Source organism: Mastomys coucha, unplaced genomic scaffold, assembly GCF_008632895.1.
Source record: "Mastomys coucha isolate ucsf_1 unplaced genomic scaffold, UCSF_Mcou_1 pScaffold6, whole genome shotgun sequence".
NCBI lineage: Eukaryota > Metazoa > Chordata > Mammalia > Rodentia > Muridae > Mastomys > Mastomys coucha.
Window position 1 is genome coordinate 55,778,187 of NW_022196912.1, and position 8,546 is coordinate 55,786,732.

An 8,546-nucleotide genomic window follows, 5' to 3' on the forward strand; every position below is an offset into this window, starting at 1 on the left:
AAGCATAATAATTGACACTGTTATATACTTATACTCATGCCCACATATTTACATATATGATCTTGGTCTTAGATTTTTGTTGTTGTTGTTGTTGCTAGTGCATTCTAGGGAAATGAAGTTTGATATTATATCACCTTTGTAAATATTGAGAATGTGTTGGGATTTTTAATCGCTTTTCTTTGTCTTGCATCAACAGCACTTGTTGCTTTAAGCAAGAATAAATAAACAAATATAAACATTTTCTATACTTGTTTTATTTGTCAGGGGAAAAAAAATCTCTCAAGACCATAAACAGTTTGGCTCCAAAGAAGCATGCTTCACTTGTTATTTTGGATGCCCTTGCTTGAAACACCGCTAGGAAAACAGCACCATCTCTGTCCAGGTCACTGCATCAATTGTGTGGCTGTTCCTGACTCTCTACCAACAGGAAATGGAATTGAATCCCTGTATGGAGATCTCTCCCTTCCCTTGTTCTCATACTTCCCCAGGTCTTTTTATCCAGCCTTAGTCCTAGAAACAATAAGCATATATCATAGACCCCAAGTTTGTAGCAGACATGGATACTACCCATGTAAAAACAACAAAGTCATACAAGAGCTCACTTCTCAGTATATACCTACAGTTGAGTAACATGAATGACCAAACTGTCATCAATAATCATAAACAATAATCAAATCAAAGTGATATCAGTGGCTGTGTCCATAAATGTCATATTTTATAATGATCTAAAACCTGGGAAAATAAATTCAAGTTCTAAGTACATAATTCAATACCACACAATTCCAGGTCAACCCCTGCCCTGTATGAATCTGCCATTGATACCCTTGTGTCACGCACTGTGTCACGCACTGTGTCACGTACTGTGTCACGCACTGCAAGTAAAGAGTCATATGAGAACTGTGAAGGCACAAGATGACTCAGGTCCCATTGTTTCCTCTAAGGTTAGATGACATGGCCGACACTTCATAGGTAAAGGGCTGTGTATGTAACATGCCTAGGAGGAGCACATTCAAAGTGAGATTCCTTTCCAGGCTTCCTGCCTTCCGACATCACTCCTCTGCTTCCTGTTATCTGATTGAGGTTTCCCAGAAGCAGACACTGAATCCAAATCCTGCTGAAAATAGAGGTGGCTCTCAAAAAAAAAAAAAAAAAAAAAAAAAAAGCTAAGAGTATGGGCAAGTGAGTCAGGAAAGCCAATGAAGTACAAATTGAATCTTGACTCCCCCATGGGGAATTCTAGGGAACAGTGTCAAGGTTTAGCAACTGTTGGATGGGCATCACTGGGAACCACTGGTGTTTCTGACCTGCTCTGGACAGCCCCAGCTTCCAGACAAAGAATTAGGCAAGGATACACAAATGCTTCCCTGTGGGTGCCTGACAAAAATATTCTCCAGTCATAAACACTGGGACGAGAAACGTGAGTGGCTCCTAATACTTCTGAGAATTCGAAATAGGTGACAGTCTACTGAGAAGTTTCCAAAATTCATTAAAGCCTAGGGAAATAATATTTATTAGGTCTTTCAATCTCCAGTTAAAATGCTGTGAGCACCAAGTAAATATTTCACCTGATACTCCTATGATATTATAGTTTTCCTAGGCCAGAATATATTTCAGTTGAAAGAGTAACTGAATAGTAATTCTAAAGAGTTGATATAGGCACTCATCAACATATCCTGAATTCTTGGCTCATCTACTCAGGTGTGTCTTCATAAACTTTTTCTACACAATCCATAAATGCACTGTACACAATCCTCGCTGCCTGCTGTGTGTCTAATGGAAGACGCTACAGAGGAGCCAGCAAAAGTAAATATGCATTAGCTTTAATGGGTATTTCTTTTTTTTTTTTTTTCTAAATTGTTGGCTATGAATCTTTGCTTTAGAGCAGCCATAGCCATTCACACCCTCTAATCCTATACTCAGGAAGCTGAGATAGGGGGATGGCAGTTTCAGGTTATATAATCCTTTCTAGGCTAGCCTGGTTGCATAGGGAGATCCTATCTCAAATGATGGCAAAGGTGTGCTTTGAATGCTCAGCTGTGTACCAAGTGAACATCTTGTTCGCCTAGACCTTGGAAATTACACAACAGTCTTATTTGATTAGGGTAGACTTTAAACCTTCATAAAAGTATGTTTTCTCAAGTGGTGGGGGAGGAGAGAGAGAGAGGTAGAGAGAGGGAGTGAAAAGGGAAGAGAGAGAGAGAAAGAGAGAGAGAGAGAGAGAGAGAGAGAGAGAGAGAGAAGAGAGGAGGACTTTTTGTCAGGCATTCCTTTTTGAATGTGTTATTTAAATTCACTAAACTGAGTGCCCATGGGCTCCCAGTAGGGGAGGGGGAGATTTGAAAAATATTCCTCATAACATTCACCCTTCAATCTACTGTATGAATGATATTCATAACAAGAGGGAAAGTAAAAAAGAAGGAAAGAACGAAAGAAAGAAAGAGAGAGAGGAAGGAAGAAAGAAAGAAAGAAAGAAAGAAAGAAAGAAAGAAAGAAAGATGGGAAGGAAGGAAGGAAGAAAGAAAGAGAGAAAGAAAGAAAGAAAGAAAGAAAGAAAGAAAGAAAGAAAGAAAGAAAGAAGGGGAGGAAGGAAGGAAGGAAGAAAGATAGAGAGAGAGAGAGAGAGAAAGAAAGAGAGAGAGAGAAAGTCTAGATAATGACTGTTTACATTTCAAGAAAAAGGCGGGGGTCTCTATGTGATATCCTCTTAAAGATAATTCTCACAATTCTTTAAAAATTCCTGTTCCAATGTGCTGTGAGCAATAATACTGGATACATGCCCAAACATGCACAGAAGAAGCCAAAATCACTATGTAGATTTAAAAGCTGTGAAGCTGGAGAGATAGCTAAGTAGTTAAGAGCACTCACTGCTCTTGCAGATGATGTAGGCTCAACCCACATAGGCAGCTCGCAACTATGGATACCTCCAGTTCCAGTAAACACAGTGTTGTCTTCTGGCCTCTGGGATTCCACGCATGCTCACACATATGCAAGCAAACACTAATACACATTTTTTTATATTGAGATATAGTAGCACACACTTTTAATTCCAGTACTGAAAGGCAGAGGCGGTTTGATTTCTGTGAGTTCAAGACCAGCCCCCGAACTCAAGTTCAGGATAGTCGGAGCTACAAAGAGAGACACACACACCCCTCTCAAAACAAAACAAAACCAAGAAAAGCTTGTAATTTGGTAAAGTTAGTTTTGCATTCTACATGTATTCACAAGCCTGGAGATGACAAGTCTTTGTACAAGACATATAATAGACATGCAAAGACAAAACGAAATAGTCACCACAACACCTGTCTCTGTTGACGATGTCTCTGGCTAGGCTTTGGCGATTAGGACACAAGAAAGGCAATCACCAGATGTACTTACTCCCTCTGCTAGGGCTGTGGAAATTAGTCTTGCCCTTCAAAGCCCAGCTCCATGCCCACCTTTTACTGTCCTAGAAGTCTCTCTCTAAAGCATCTCCTTCCCCAGGGATCTTGTAATGTGAATGGCACATTTTCCATCATAGCTTTTATTATACTTGCAAGGTCCCTGAGCTTAGGGCACCAGTATCCTTGACATTTCACAGTGAGTGAGAGACGGCAAGCACATGCAAGGAAGTCGATATGTTCCTCTCAATTACATATCTACATGAAAGTAATCCATACTAGAATGCGTGTGTCATAAGTTACCACAATTTTGCAATTAATTTGCTTCTCATTTTGAAAAGAAGGTCTAACTACTATCCTACCACCCAGGGACAGCCACTGTTGGCATCTTCTGGGGTTTTAACATGTCCTCCATGAATCCACGTCCTGAAAGCTTGAGACATAGTATAATGCTAACATAGTAGATCCTAAGAGATGGAACCTGGTAGTTAGGCCAATGAGATGCACACTCAGGAGAATTCACATAGTTTCCGTGGGATCTCAGCCCACCTCACAGAGTGAATTGCGGCATAAGGACAAGCCTTCCCCCTAGAATCTCTAGCTTCCTGTCTTGTCATGTGATCTCTCCTGTGTGGACTCCCACAATGTTGCTATCTGCCATGTATCAATGGGATCTCTACCTGAAGTCACACTGATGGAGCCATATACTCTTGGGCTTCATCTTCCCTAAAGGTGGGGTACACAAACCTCTTTTCTTTCTAAATATCCACCCTTAAGTGTTCTTTTATAGCAATGTAACATCTTACTGTTTATTTTAGATATACTCACAATAACTAAATATAATGTGCATACAGTATCCACCCTTGTCTAAATAAGGAGTGTTGTACAATGCAAACTAACCCTGAATGGTACCATATTAATAATGGTACTGGGCATGGAAACATATGTCTGTAATCTTATTTGGGGGGGGGTGGCTGATAAAGGATTCTAAATTTAAGACAGCCGGAACTACATAATGAGATCCTGTCTCAAAAACAAATGAAAAGTGCTAGAGAGATGACTCAGCTAGTAAAATGTTTGATAGGAGAGCACAGAGCCTGAGTTTAATTCCTAGAGCATCACATGAAAATGCTGGATGTAACAGCATGCACCTATATAATCCCAGCCTTGCAAAAGCAGAAACAGGTGGATGCCTGGATGTCACTGCCCAACCTAATCTACCGAGTGAGTACCAAGGAAGGACCAAGAGTGTATCTCAAAAGTAAAATGGTTTGTTCCTGAGGAAAGTCACCTCTGGCCTTCACACATATACATACATGCACCTATCCATACATACATGAACATGCACATATATTCAGGGATAATAGGTAAAATATATTTAAAGAAGTTTAAAGTTATTCTTTGCTTCATAGAGAATTTAGTAACTGGCTAGGACAGTGGAAAGCCTGTCTTAAAGAGACAGAGCGACAGAGACAGAGAGACGCAGAGAAAGAGATCAGACCAGTAATACAGCTCAGCATTTCCCAAGCAAACCTGGTGGCCTGAGTTCAATCCTGGAATCCACTGTGAATGGAGAGAACTGACTCCCATAAGTTATCACCTGCCTTCCCTGGTATGCATGTACAAAAATACTCTTTATATACATACATATATCTTACACACTCACACACACAGAAGTAATTTTTTAAATCTAACATAAATGTTGTAGTTACCATTTGGGCCAGGTGTGGCTGTTCAAGTCTTCAATCCAAACACTTGGGAAGAAGAGGTAGGTGGATAAAGTTTGAAGCCACCCTGGTCTACATAGCAACTTCCACATAACAAGGGCTTCATTATGAGACCTTAAACCAAGTATGGTGATGCATGCTTGTGATTCCAATATTTGCAAAATAGAGCGGAAATAATCAAGAGTTTGCAGCTAACCTCTGTTATATATTAAGTTTGAGCTACATGAGACCCTGTCTCAAAGACAAATTGAAGATACTATCTTTTTAGCCATATGCTTTTATAAAAAAACTACTGTCAAAATGTGATGCAGATAGTTTATTTTTGTAATACTCATAACTTTATGACAATTCACCTGTACTCAAGAGTCATGACTTAATTTTTTTTAAAGATTTATTTATTTATTATATGTAAGTACATTGTAGCTGTCTTCAGACACACCAGAAGAGGGCATCAAATCTCATTACAGATGGTCGTAAGTAACCATGTGGTTTCTGGGATTTGAACTCAGGACCTTTGGAAGAGCAGTCATTGCTCTTACCCACTGAGCCATCTCTCCAGCCCCTTAAATTTAATCCAAAGGAGTACCTCTCAAAAATTGTCTTTTTGCCTATGAACCATAACAATGACTAGCACGGCACAATAACTCTATGGATGCAGTAGTGGCACGTGTGCCTTGGCAGTAACCAAGAGCTCTCTAATCGGATGTTCAACCTACTCCACAAGAGAAAGTCATGCCTGGTACTAGGATTAGCCAACTAGTCAGGACTAGTGAAGTTATGAGTCTTGGCGGAGAGCCTACAACCACCACTTTACTTAATCGGCATAATCCCTGTCTACACTTTAAACATGTGTCCTTATAACCCACAGATAAGTGTAGTCCTCATCCCTTGTCAAGGAAACTTCTCTTTGCAACAGGTAGAAACCATTACAGAAAACCATAGCCAATCAAAATGCAGAGTTAAGGAGCCCAGTCCTAATGTAGAAGGTAGAAAGAGTGTAAGAACCAGATGATCCTCCCACAGTGCAGAAGGAACACTGAGCCCTCCAAAGGCAACTCTGTACAGTCAAACAGAAGGTAAGGCCACATCGAAAATTAACCTATAATAGGAGTCTCTGGTTTTTAGTTGGTGGTGGCTTGGGCTGGACACACGCTGTGCAGTTAAAGATGGCGGATGCAGAAGCCACGTGGAGAACCTGAAGGGAAGCCAACACATGCTAGAGTCATTTACCAGCCAAGCCATCCTAGTGTTTGGCCCCACAAGCTAATTACTTTTCCAAAAGAGCATAAGAAGAAAAAAGACTGGAAGCCATTACAAGAAGATGTAGCCGAAACACAGCATGCTGAAGAATTTATCAAACCAAAATCCAAAGTGGCTCAATTAGACATTTCTCAGTGGCCCTTGTTACTAAAGAATTTTGATAAGCTAAATGTAAGACAACACACTATACACCTATTCCTTGTGGTTCAAATCCTCTGAAGAGGAAGGTTGGGGACTATATCAGGACAGGTTTCATTAATCTTGACAAACCCTCTAACCCCTCTTGCCATGAGATGGTGGCCTGGATCTGATGAATACTTTGGATAGAGAAGATTGGCCACAGTAGCACACTGGAACCCAAAGTGACTGGTTGTTTAATTGTGTGCGTTGAACGAGCTACTTGTTTGGTGAAATCACAACAGAGCACAGCCAAAGAGTATGTTGGAATTGTCCAGCTGCACAATGCTATTGAAGGGGGTACTCAGCTTTCTAGGGCCCTAGAAACTCTGACAGGTGCCCTGTTTCAGAGACCCCCCACTTATTGCTGCAATAAAGAGGCAGCTTCGAGTAAGGACTATCTACGAGAGCAAAATGATAGAATATGATCCTGAAAGGAGATTGGGTGAGCTGTGGAGCTGGCACTTACATCCAGACACTATGCGTACACCTTGGCTTTTTACTGGGAGTTGGTGGTCAGATGCAGGAACTTCAGAGGGTGCGTCCTGGAGTCATGAGTGAAAAGGACCACATGGTCACACTGCATGGTGTACTCGATGCTCAGTGGCTGTATGATAACCATAAGGATGAGAGTTATTTGTGGCGTGTTGTTTACCCTTTGGAAAAGTTGTTGACATCTCATAAACGTCTAGTTATCAAAGGTAGTGCAGTGAATGCAATCTGCTATGGGGCCAAGATCATGCTTCCTGGTGTTCCTCGATATGAGGATGGCATGGAGGTCAACCAGGAGATTGTGGTCATTACCACTAAGGGGGAAGCTATCTGCATGGTGATTGCATTGATGACTACAGCAGTGATTTCTACCTGTGACCATGATATAGTAGCCAAAATAAAGAGGGTGATCATGAAAAGAGACACTTATCCTCACAAGTGGGGTTTAGGTCCAAGAGCAAGTCAGAAGAAGATGATGATCAAGCAGGGCCTTCTGGATAAGCATGGCAAACCCACAGACCATACCCCTGCCACATGGAAGCAGGATTACATTGACTATAGTGATTCTGGCAAGAAAGCACTGGTTGCTGAAGTAGTACAAGCTCCTCAGTTAGCTGCTGAAGCAGTAAATATCGTAGAAAGGAAGCAGGGTGGTGAGAGTGAAAGTGATGAGACCCCCCAACAGTTCCCAGTTGAAGAAGGAAAAGAAGAAGGAGGATGAGAAAGAGGAAGATGAGGAGGAGGAGGAGGAGAAGGAAGAGGAGGAGGAGGAGGATAAAAAACCCAAAACTACGCTAGAAAGTGGGTGTGAGGCTGGAGATGGGGACAGTGACACCACCAAAAAGAAAAAGAAGAAGAAAGTAAAAGGGGTGGAAGAGTGTCTGAATACTATAAGCCACTTCTAGAAGCAGTATGTCCAGCTGGGAGCAGAAATGAAAATTCTTTTTGTTAAGGGAGTAGAACAGAGGTCCCAAACAGAGTAGAAAGTTCTGGTACACTTTTAGCTGCCACTTGTGACCTCAGTGGTTAGCTGGTGTGGCCGTCTCATCCCATCCTGTCCTGTTTTAAGGATATGAGGAAATCAGGCCTTTGCCACCAACCCCTCTGCTTGCTCGAGGAAGCCACACCTTTAGACATGGCACTACCTAGTAACTATCTGCAGCTATTTACTAATGACCATTTTCAACAATGCCATAATAGATAGTCCCCTCCTACCTTGCTTTTTAAAACGTTTATAAAAATTTAATCTGCTGAATAAAATGGTATAGAACCTTCTGAAAATAAAAAAAAAAAAAATGCAATTGAACTGTGTTCACTGGGGAAGTCTTATCTCAGTGTCGCTCTATTTAGGTACTGCTATTTAAGACTATTTAGGACTGCTCTATTTAGGTACTGACCTTGCTGGCCTGGTGGTGTCGTGTTTAGGTTGTCCTCTGTATTGCATTGTGCAATAGGATTTCTCCAACTTCATATGGCTACTTGTGTTTCTTATGGAAGCCAAAGCATGCCTATA

The 8,546-nt window shown here is 41.2% G+C and overlaps 1 pseudogene; it reads left to right on the plus strand.

Moving 5' to 3' along the window:
• The first annotated feature begins 6,277 nt into the window (after positions 1–6,277).
• LOC116080022 lies at positions 6,278–7,961 on the plus strand (annotated as a pseudogene).
• The last annotated feature ends 585 nt before the right edge of the window (positions 7,962–8,546 follow it).